Source organism: Trachypithecus francoisi, unplaced genomic scaffold (assembly GCF_009764315.1).
Source record: "Trachypithecus francoisi isolate TF-2019V2 unplaced genomic scaffold, Tfra_2.0 Lachesis_group4, whole genome shotgun sequence".
NCBI lineage: Eukaryota > Metazoa > Chordata > Mammalia > Primates > Cercopithecidae > Trachypithecus > Trachypithecus francoisi.
Genome location: NW_022681469.1, coordinates 31,463,830 through 31,473,312, shown reverse-complemented (window position 1 = coordinate 31,473,312; position 9,483 = coordinate 31,463,830). Strand labels below are relative to the sequence as shown.

The 9,483-nt window shown below is 39.3% G+C and overlaps 1 long non-coding RNA gene across 2 annotated transcripts in view; it reads left to right on the top strand.

Moving 5' to 3' along the window:
* Positions 1–3,777: 3,777 nt before the first annotated feature.
* LOC117072611 overlaps positions 3,778–9,483 on the top strand; it is a 31,107-nt gene continuing 25,401 nt past the window's right edge. For both annotated transcript variants that reach the window (XR_004432880.1, XR_004432881.1), the window contains exon 1: positions 3,778–3,894. This is a non-coding gene — a long non-coding RNA (uncharacterized LOC117072611). The remainder of the gene's footprint in view (positions 3,895–9,483) is intronic.

Sequence of the window (9,483 nt, the reverse complement as noted above, 5' to 3'; positions counted from 1 at the left end):
TCAGGATTAAGAAACTCACTCAAAACTGCACAACTGCATGGAAACCGAACAACTCGTGAATGACTGCTGGGTAAATAACAAAATGAAGGCAGAAATAAATAAGTTCTTTGAAACCAATGAGAACAAATACATAACGTACCAGAATCTGTGGGACACATTTAAAGCCGTGTGTAGAGAGACATTTATAGCGCTAAATGCCCACAAGAGAAAGCAGGAAAGATCTAAAATCGACACCCTAACATCACAATTAAAAGAACTAGAGCAAACAAATTCAAAAGCTAACAGAAGGCAAGAAACAACTAAGATCAGAGCAGAACTGAAGGAGATAAGAGACACAAAAAACCCTTAAAAAATCAATAACCCCAGGAGCTGGATTTTTGAAAAGGTCGACAAAATTGATAGACTGTTAGCAAGACTAATAAAGAAGAAAAGAGAAAATAATCAAATAGATGCAATAAAAAATGATAAAGAGCATATCACCACCAATCCCACAGAAATACAAACTACCATCAGAGGATACTATAAATACCTCTATGCAAATAAACTAGAAAATCTAGAAGAAATGGATAAATTCCTGGACACATACACCCTCCCAAGACTAAACCAGGAAGAATTTGAATCTCTGAATAGAGATTCAATAACAGGCTCTGAAATTGAGCAATAATTAATAGTCTACCAACCAAAAAAAGTCCAGGACCAGACAGATTCACAGTCAAATTCTGCCAGAGGTACAAAGAGGAGCTAGTACCATTCTTTCTGAAACTATTCCAATCAATAGAAAAAGAGGGAATCCTCCCTAACTCATTTTATGAGGCCAACATCATCCTGATACCAAAGCCTGGCAGAGACACAACAAAAAAAAAGAGAATTTTAGACCAATATTCCTGATGAACATCGATGCAAAAATCCTCAATAAAATACTGGCAAACTGAATCCAGCAGTGCATCAAAAAGCTTATCTACCACAATCAAGTCAGCTTCAGCCCTGGGATGCAAGTCTGGTTCAACATATGCAAATCAATAAACGTAATCCATCACATAAACAGAACCAATGACAAAAACTACATGATTATCTCAATAGATGCAGAAAAGGCCTTCGAAAAAATTCAACAGCTCTTCATGCTAAAAACTCTCAATAAACTAGGTACTGATGGAACATATCTCAAAATAATCAGAGCTATTTATGACAAACCCACAGCCAATATCATACTGAATGGGCAAAAACTGGAAGCATTCCCTTGAAAACTGGCACAAGACAGGGATGGCTCTCTCTCACCACTCCTATTCAACATAGTGTTGGAAGTTCTGGCCAGAGCAATCAGGCAAGAAAAGGAAATAAAGTGTATCCAATTCGGAAATGAGGAAGGCAAATTGTCCCTGTTTGCAGATGACATGATTGTATATTTAGAAAACCCTATCATCTCAGCTCAAATCTGAGCTGATAAGCAACTTTAGCAAAATGTCAAGATATAAAATCAACGTGCAAAAATCACAAGCATTCCTATACACCATTAACAGTCAAACAGAGAGCCAAATCATGAGTGAACTCCCATTCACAATTGCTACAAAGAGAATAAAATACCTAGTAATCCATCTCACAAGAGATGTGAAGGACCTCTTCGAGGAGAACCACAAACCACTGCTCAGTGAAATAAAAGAGGACAGAAAACAAACGGAAGAACATTCCATGCTCATGGATAGGAAGAATCAATATTGTGAAAATGGCCATACTGCCCAAGGAAATTTATAGATTTAATGCCATCCCCATCAAACTACCAATGACTTTCTTCACAGAATTGGAAAAAACTACTTTAAAGTTCATATGGAACCAAAAAAGAGCTCACATTGCCAAGGCAATCCTAAGCAAAAAGAACAAAACTGGAGGCATCACACTACCTGACTCCAAACTATACTACACGGCTACAGTAACCAAAACAGCATGGTACCAGGACCAAAACAGATATATAGACAAATGGAACAGAACAGAGGCCTCAGAAATAACACTACACATCTACAACCATCTGATCTTTGACAAACCTGACAAAAACAAGAAATGGGGAAGGGATTCCCTATTTAATAAATGGTGCTGGGGAAACTGGCTAGCCATATGTAGAAAGCTGAAACTGTATCCCTTCCTTACACCTTATTCAAAAATTAATTCAAGATGGGTTAAAGATTTAAATGTTAGACCTAAGACCATAAAAACCCAAGAAGAAAACCTGGGCAATACCATTCAGGAAATAGGCATGGACAAGGACTTCATGACTAAAACACCAAAAGCAATGGCAACAAAAGCCAAAATAGACAAATGGGATCTAATTAAACTAAAGGGCTTCTGCGTGGCAAAATAAACTACCATCAGAGTGAACAGGCAACATAGAGAAGGGGAGAAAATTTTTGCAATCTATCCATCTGACAAAGGGCTAATATTCAGAATCTACAAAGAACTTAAACAAATTTACAAGGAAAAAAACAACCCCATCAAAAAGTAGACAAAGGATATGAACAGACACTTCTCAAAAGAAGACATTTATGTAGCCAACAGACACATGAAAAAATGCTCATCATCACTGGTCATTAGAGAAATGCAAATCAAAACCGCAATGAGATACCATCTCACACCAGTTAGAATGGCGATCATTAAAAAGTCAGGAAACAACAGATGCTGGAGAGGATGTGGAGAAATAGGCACACTTTTACACTGTTAGTGGGAGTGCAAACTAGTTCAATCATTGTGAAGACAGTGTGGCATTTCCTCAAGGATCTAGAACTAGAAATACCATTTGACCCAGCAATCCCATTACTGGGTATATACCCAAAGGATTATAAATCATGCTACTATAAAGACACACGCACACATATGTTTACTGCGGAACTATTCACAATAGCAAAGACTTGGAACCAACCCAAATGTTCATCAATGACAGACTGGATTAAGAAAATGTGGCACATATACACCATAGAATACTATGCAGCCATTAAAAAGGATGAGTTCATGTCCTTTGCAGGGACATGGGTGAAGCTGGAAACCATCACTGTGAGCAAACTATCACAAGGACAGAAAACCTAACACCACATGTTCTCACTCATAGGTGGTAAATGAACAATGAGATCACTTGAACACAGGGCGGGGAACATCACACACAGGGGCCTGTCGTGGGATGGCGGGGCAGGGGGAGAGATAGTATTAGGAGAAATACCTAATATAAATGATGAGTTAATGGGTGCAGCAAACCAACACGGCACATGTATACCTACGTAACAAACCTGCATGTTGTACACACGTACCCTAGAACTTAAAGTATAATAAAAAATAAAAATAAAAGATAAAAATTAAAAATGAACTTCAACCCTTTACAAAAAGTAACTCAAAATGAATCATACACCTAAATGTAAAAGCTAAAACTATAAAACATCTAGAAGAAAACTGAAAATCTAGCAGTAAAATGGCCCAATAGAAGCCTCTATCAATGGTTCACCCTAGAATACCAAACTGAAAAACTATCCATACAAAAAAAAAAAAAATGCACCTTCATAAGAAAAAAAATCAGGTGAGTGGTGACAGTACCTGGTTTTTACTTCTTATCACTAAAAGAGGCACTAAAGAGGCTTGGAAAGATGGTCTTTAATTGTCAGCCCCACCCCTCCTGCACCCCCAGCTGCAACCATGTGGCACCGAGAAAGAATCAGGGTGTTTAGGGGAGGGAGAACATAGTAATTGTGGGACTTTGGAACTCAGTGTTGCCCTAGCAACACTGTTGTCACAGCAGAAAGGAACACCAAGCAGAATTCACCCAGCACTCACAGAGGGAGGATTTAGACCAGCCCTAGCCAGAGAGTAATAGCCCATCCCAGCAGTCAAAACCTGAATTCCAGCAAGTCCTGCCACCATGAGGTAAAATGCTCTGTTGTTCTAAATAAGCTTGAAAGGCAGGCTATGCCATAAGGACTGAAATGCCTGGGCAAGGCCTGGTGCTGTGCTGGGCTCAGAGTCAATGGACTTGTGGGGAATGTGACCTAGTGAGACATTAGCCAGGGCAGCCAAGGGAGTGTATATGCCACCCCTTTCCCTACCCCAGGCAGTACAGCTCACAGCTTCAGGAGACTCCTTCCTTCTACTTGAGAGGCAGAGCAGGAAGACTAAAAAGGACTTTTCCTTGCAACATGGATACCAACCAGCTCAGTTACAGTAGGATAGAGCACCAGGCAGAGATTTGAGGCCCCATTCCAGGCCCTTGCTCCTGGATGAAATTTTTAGCCATATTGTTGGCCAGAAGGGTACCCACTCCCTTGAAGGGAAAGACCTAGTCCTGGCAAAATGTATCACCTGCTGACTAAAGACATCCTGGGCACTGAATAATCATCAGTGGTAGCACTGATGAATAAGCACCAGGCAGTGCTCACCGTTGGCCTTGGGTGAGATTCAGAGACATACTGGCTTCCCAGCTGTGATCACTACAGGGAGAGACTCCTTCTGCTTGAGAAAAGGAGAGGTACAAGTAAAGAGGACTTTGTCTTGCAGCCTAGGTACCAGCTCAGCCACAGTGGTTGATGTAGTTTGGGTATTTGTCCCCGCCCAAATCGCATGTTGAAATGTAATCCCCAATGCTGGAGGTGGGGCCTGGTGGGAGGTGTTTGAATCATGGTTGTAGATCCTTCATGAATGGCTTCAGCCATCCCCTTGGTGGTAAGTGAGTTCTCACTCTGAGTTCACATGAGATCTGGATGGTTTAAAGTATATGGCATCTCCCCTCCCCACTTTCTGTCTCACTTGTTCCTGCTTTTGCAATGTGACATGCCTGCTTCCCCTTTGCTTTCTGCCATGATTGGAAGCCTCCTAAGGCCTCCTTAGAAACTGTGTAGATGTGGGTACCATGCTTCCTGCAAAGCCTGAAGGACTGTGGGCTAAGTAAACCTCTTTTCTTTACAAATTACCCAGTCTCAGGTATTTCTTTATAGCAATGCAAAAATGGCTTAATGGAGTGGGGTCAGAGCACCAAGCAGACTCTTGGGATCCCCAATTCCAGGTGTTGGTCCTTAGAAGACATTTCTGGACCTGCCCTGGGCCAGAGAGGAGCCCACTGCCTGAAAGGAGAGTCCCCGGCCTGGTAGCATTAACCACATGCTGACTGAAGAACCCTTGGGCCTTGAGTGAACATCAGTGGGAGCCAAACAGTACATGCCATGGGCCTGGGATGGTGGCGGCCACAGGGATAAACTCCTCTTCTTGTGGAAAGAGGAGGAAAGAGTGGGAAGAACTTTGTCTTTTTGCATTGGTGCCAGCTCAGCCACAGTAGAATAGAGCACCAGGTAGATTCCTAAGATGTCTGACTCAAGGCTCTGGCTCCTGGACAGAATCACTGAACCCACCCAGGGCCAGGAAGAACTCACTACCCTGAAAAGAAGAACACAAGCCTGACTGGCTTCACCACCTGCTGATTTTCGAGCCCTAGGGCCTTGATGGAACATAGGCAGTAGCCATGGGCCTTATGTAATATCAACTGCTGTGCTGGTCTCAGGTCTGACCCAGTGCAGTCCTAGTGGTGTGGCCACAGGGTATTTGTGTCACCCCTTCCCCCAGTTCTAGGCAGCTGAGCACAGAGAGATTACATTTGTTTGGGAGAAAGTTAGTGATGAAAACAAGAATCTTCCCCTAGTAATCCAGGGAATTCTTTGGGATCTTATCCAATACCATCAATGTGGTACCTCTACGAGTCTGCACAAGCCACAGCATTACTGGACTTGGGGTGCCCCCTAATGCAGATATGGTTGCAATGACAAAATTTATATCACAATACCCAAGACCCTTCAATATCTGGAAGGATGATTACAAACAAGCCCAGATGATGAAGACTACAATAAATACCTAACTCTTCAATGCACAGACACCAACAAACATCCACAAGCACCAAGACTATCCAGGGAAATACAATCTCACCAAACAAACTCAATAAGGCACCAGGGACCAATCCTGGACAGACAGAGATATGTAATCTTTCAGACAGAGAATTCAAAGTAGCTGTTTTTAGAAAACTCAATGAAATTTAAGATAAAACGGAGAAGGAATTCAGAATCCTCTCAGAAAAATTTGACAAAGAGAGAGAAATGATTAAAAAGAATCAAGCAGAAATTCTGGAGTTGAAAATGCAATTAACGTACTGAAAAATGCACCAGAGTCTCTTAAAAGCAGAATTGATGAAGAAGAAGGAAGAATTAGTAAGTTTGAAGACATGTTATTTGAAAATATACAGTCACAAGAGACAAAAGAAAAAGTATTTAAAAGAATGAAACATACCTAGGAAATCTAAAAAATAAACTCAAAAGGGCAACTAAGAGTTCCTGGCATTAAAGAGAAGGTTTCCTAGACAAGTGTATCCAGTGAAAATATCCTTTAAAAGTGAAGGGGAGGCCAAGTCTGGTGGCTCACGCCTGTAATCCTAGCACTTTGGGATGCTGAGGTGGGTGGATCACTTGAACCCAGGAGTTCAAGACCAGCCTGGGCAACACAGAGAGATCCCATCTCTATTTAAAAAAAAAAAATTAAGGAGAAATAAAGTATTTCCCAGACAAACAAAAGTTGCGAGATTTCATCAACAGCAGGCCTGTCCTACAAGAAAATTCTAATGGGAGTTCTTCAATCTGAAAGAAAAGGATATTAATGACCAATAAGAAATCATCTAAAGGAACAAAACTCACTGGCAATAATAAATACACAGAAAAACATAGTATATTATAACACTGTAACTGTGGCATGTAAACTACTCATATCTTGAGTAGAAAGACTAAAGATGAATCTATCAAAAATAATAACTACAGGCCAGGCTTGGCGGCTCACTCTTATAATCCCAGCATTTTGGGAGGCTGAGGCGGGCTGATCCCTTGAACCCAGAAGTTTGAGACCAGCTTAGGCAATACAGTGAGACCCTATTCCTAACAAAAAAATTTTTTTAATTAGCTAGGTGTGGTGGCAAGTGCCTGTAGTCCCAGCTACTCAGGAGGCTGAGGTGGGAAGATTGTTCGAGCCTGGTAGGTCAAGTCTGCAGTGAGCCATATCACACCACTACACTCCAGCCTGGGCAACAGACCAAAACCCTGTCTCAAAATAATAATAATAATGACTACAACAACTTTTCAAGTAATAGTACAATAATCTATAAATAGAAACAACCAAAAAAGAGTGGAGATGAAGCTAAAGTGTAGAGTTTTTGTTAGTTTTCCCTTTGATTATTTATACAATCAGTGTTGTCATCAGTTTAAAATAATGGATTTTAAGATATTATTTGCAAGCCTCATGGTAACCTCAAATCAAAAAACATATGACAGACACACACAAAATAAAAGGCAAGAAATTAAAACATACTTGTATCAGTCTGTTCTCACACTGTTAATAAAGACATACCCGAGACTGGGTAATTTATAAAGGAAAAGTTTAATTGACTCACAGTTTCACATGGCTGGGGAGGACTCACAGTCATGATGAAAGAGCAAAGGACATTTTACATGGTGGCGGGCAAGAAAGAATGAGAACCAAACAAAAGGGGAAACTCCTTATAAAATCATTAGATCTCATGAGACTTATTCACTACCATGAGAACAGTATGAGGGAAACTGCTGACATGATTCAATTATCTCCCACCAGGTCCCTCCCACTACATGTGGGAATTATGGGAGCTACAATTCAAGATGATATTCGGGTGGGGCTACAGCCAATCCATATTAATACTACCGAAGAAAATCATCTTCACTGAAAGGAAGACCAGAAGGAAGGAAAGAAGGAAGAGAAGACCACAACACAACCAGAAAACAAATAACTAAATGGCAGGAGTAAGTCCTTACTTATCAATAATAACATTGAATGTAAACAGACTACCTCTCCAATCAAAAGAAAGAATGGCTGAATAGATTAAAAAAAAAAAAAAAAAAAACAGGACCCAACAATCTGTTTCCCACAAAAAAACACACTTTACCTATAAAGACACACATTGATTGAAAATAAAGGGATGGAAAAACATTCCATGCAAATGGAAACCAAAAAAAAAGCAGAGTAGCCATACTTTTATCAAAGCATATTTCAAGACAAAAACTGTAAGAAAAGACAAAGAAGGTCATCATATAATGATAAATGGGTCAATTGAGCAAGAGGATATAACAATTTTAAATATGCATGTACCCAGCACTGGAGCACTCAGATATATAAAGCAAATGTTACCAGAGCTAAAGAAAGACAAAGACCCCAATATAATAATAGCTGGATATTTCAATACTCCACTTTCAGTATTAGACAGATCATCCAGAAAGAAAATCAACAAACACTGGACTTAATCTGCACTATATATGGATCTAATATATATTTACAGAACTTTTCATTCACTGGCTGCAGAATATACACTCTTCTCCTTAGCACGTAGATCATTCTCAAGGATAGACCACATGTTAGACCACAGAATAAGTCATAAAACATTCAAATAAATAAAATTATATCAAGTATATTTTTGGATTACAATGGAATAAAATTAAAAATCAGTAACACAAAATAGAAAAAAAGAAAAAAAAAACAAAACCCTCAATAACAGGAGGAATTTTAGAAACCATATGAATGCAGAGAAATTAAACAATATGCTCCTGAGTGGCCAGTGAGTCAATGAAGAAATTAAGATGGAAATTGAAAACTTTCTTGAAACGAATGATAATGGAAATAAAACATACCAAAATCTATGGGATAGAGCAAAAGCAGTACTAACAGGAATGTTTATAGCTATAAACACCTATGTTGAAAAGGTAGAAAAACCTCAAGCAAACAACCTATCAATACATCTTTAAAAACTAGAAAAGCAAGAGCAAGCCAAACTCATAATTAGTAGAAGAAAAGAAATAATGATCAGAGCAGGAATAAGTGAAACTGAAATGAAGAAAATACAAAGGATCAATGAAGCAAAAACTTGGTTTTTTGAAAAGATAAACAAAATCAACAAACCTTTAGCCAGACTAACAAAGAAAAAAAAGAGAAGACTCAAATAAATAACACCAGAGATGAAAAAGGAGACATTACAACAAATACCACAGAAATTCAGAGGATCCTCTGAATTTCTAGGCTACTAAAAGCCACCATCTACTGATAAACTGAAAAACTGATAAGCAATGGACAAATTCCTAGACACATACAATCTACCAAGATTGAGCCAAGAAGAAATCAAAAACCTGAACAGACATCAATAACAAGTAATAAAATTGAAACTGTAATAAAATGTCTCCCAGCAAAGAAAAGCGTGGGACCCAATGGCTTCACTGCTGAACTCTACCAAACATTTAAAGAAGAACTAATATTAACTCTACTCAAACTATTTCAGAAAAACAGAGGAGGAAGGAATGTTTCCAAACTCATTCTATGGGTATTACTCTAATACCAAAACCAGGCAAAGACACACCAAAGAAAGAAAACTACAGGCCAATATCTTTGAGGAACATTGATGCAAAAATTCTCAAC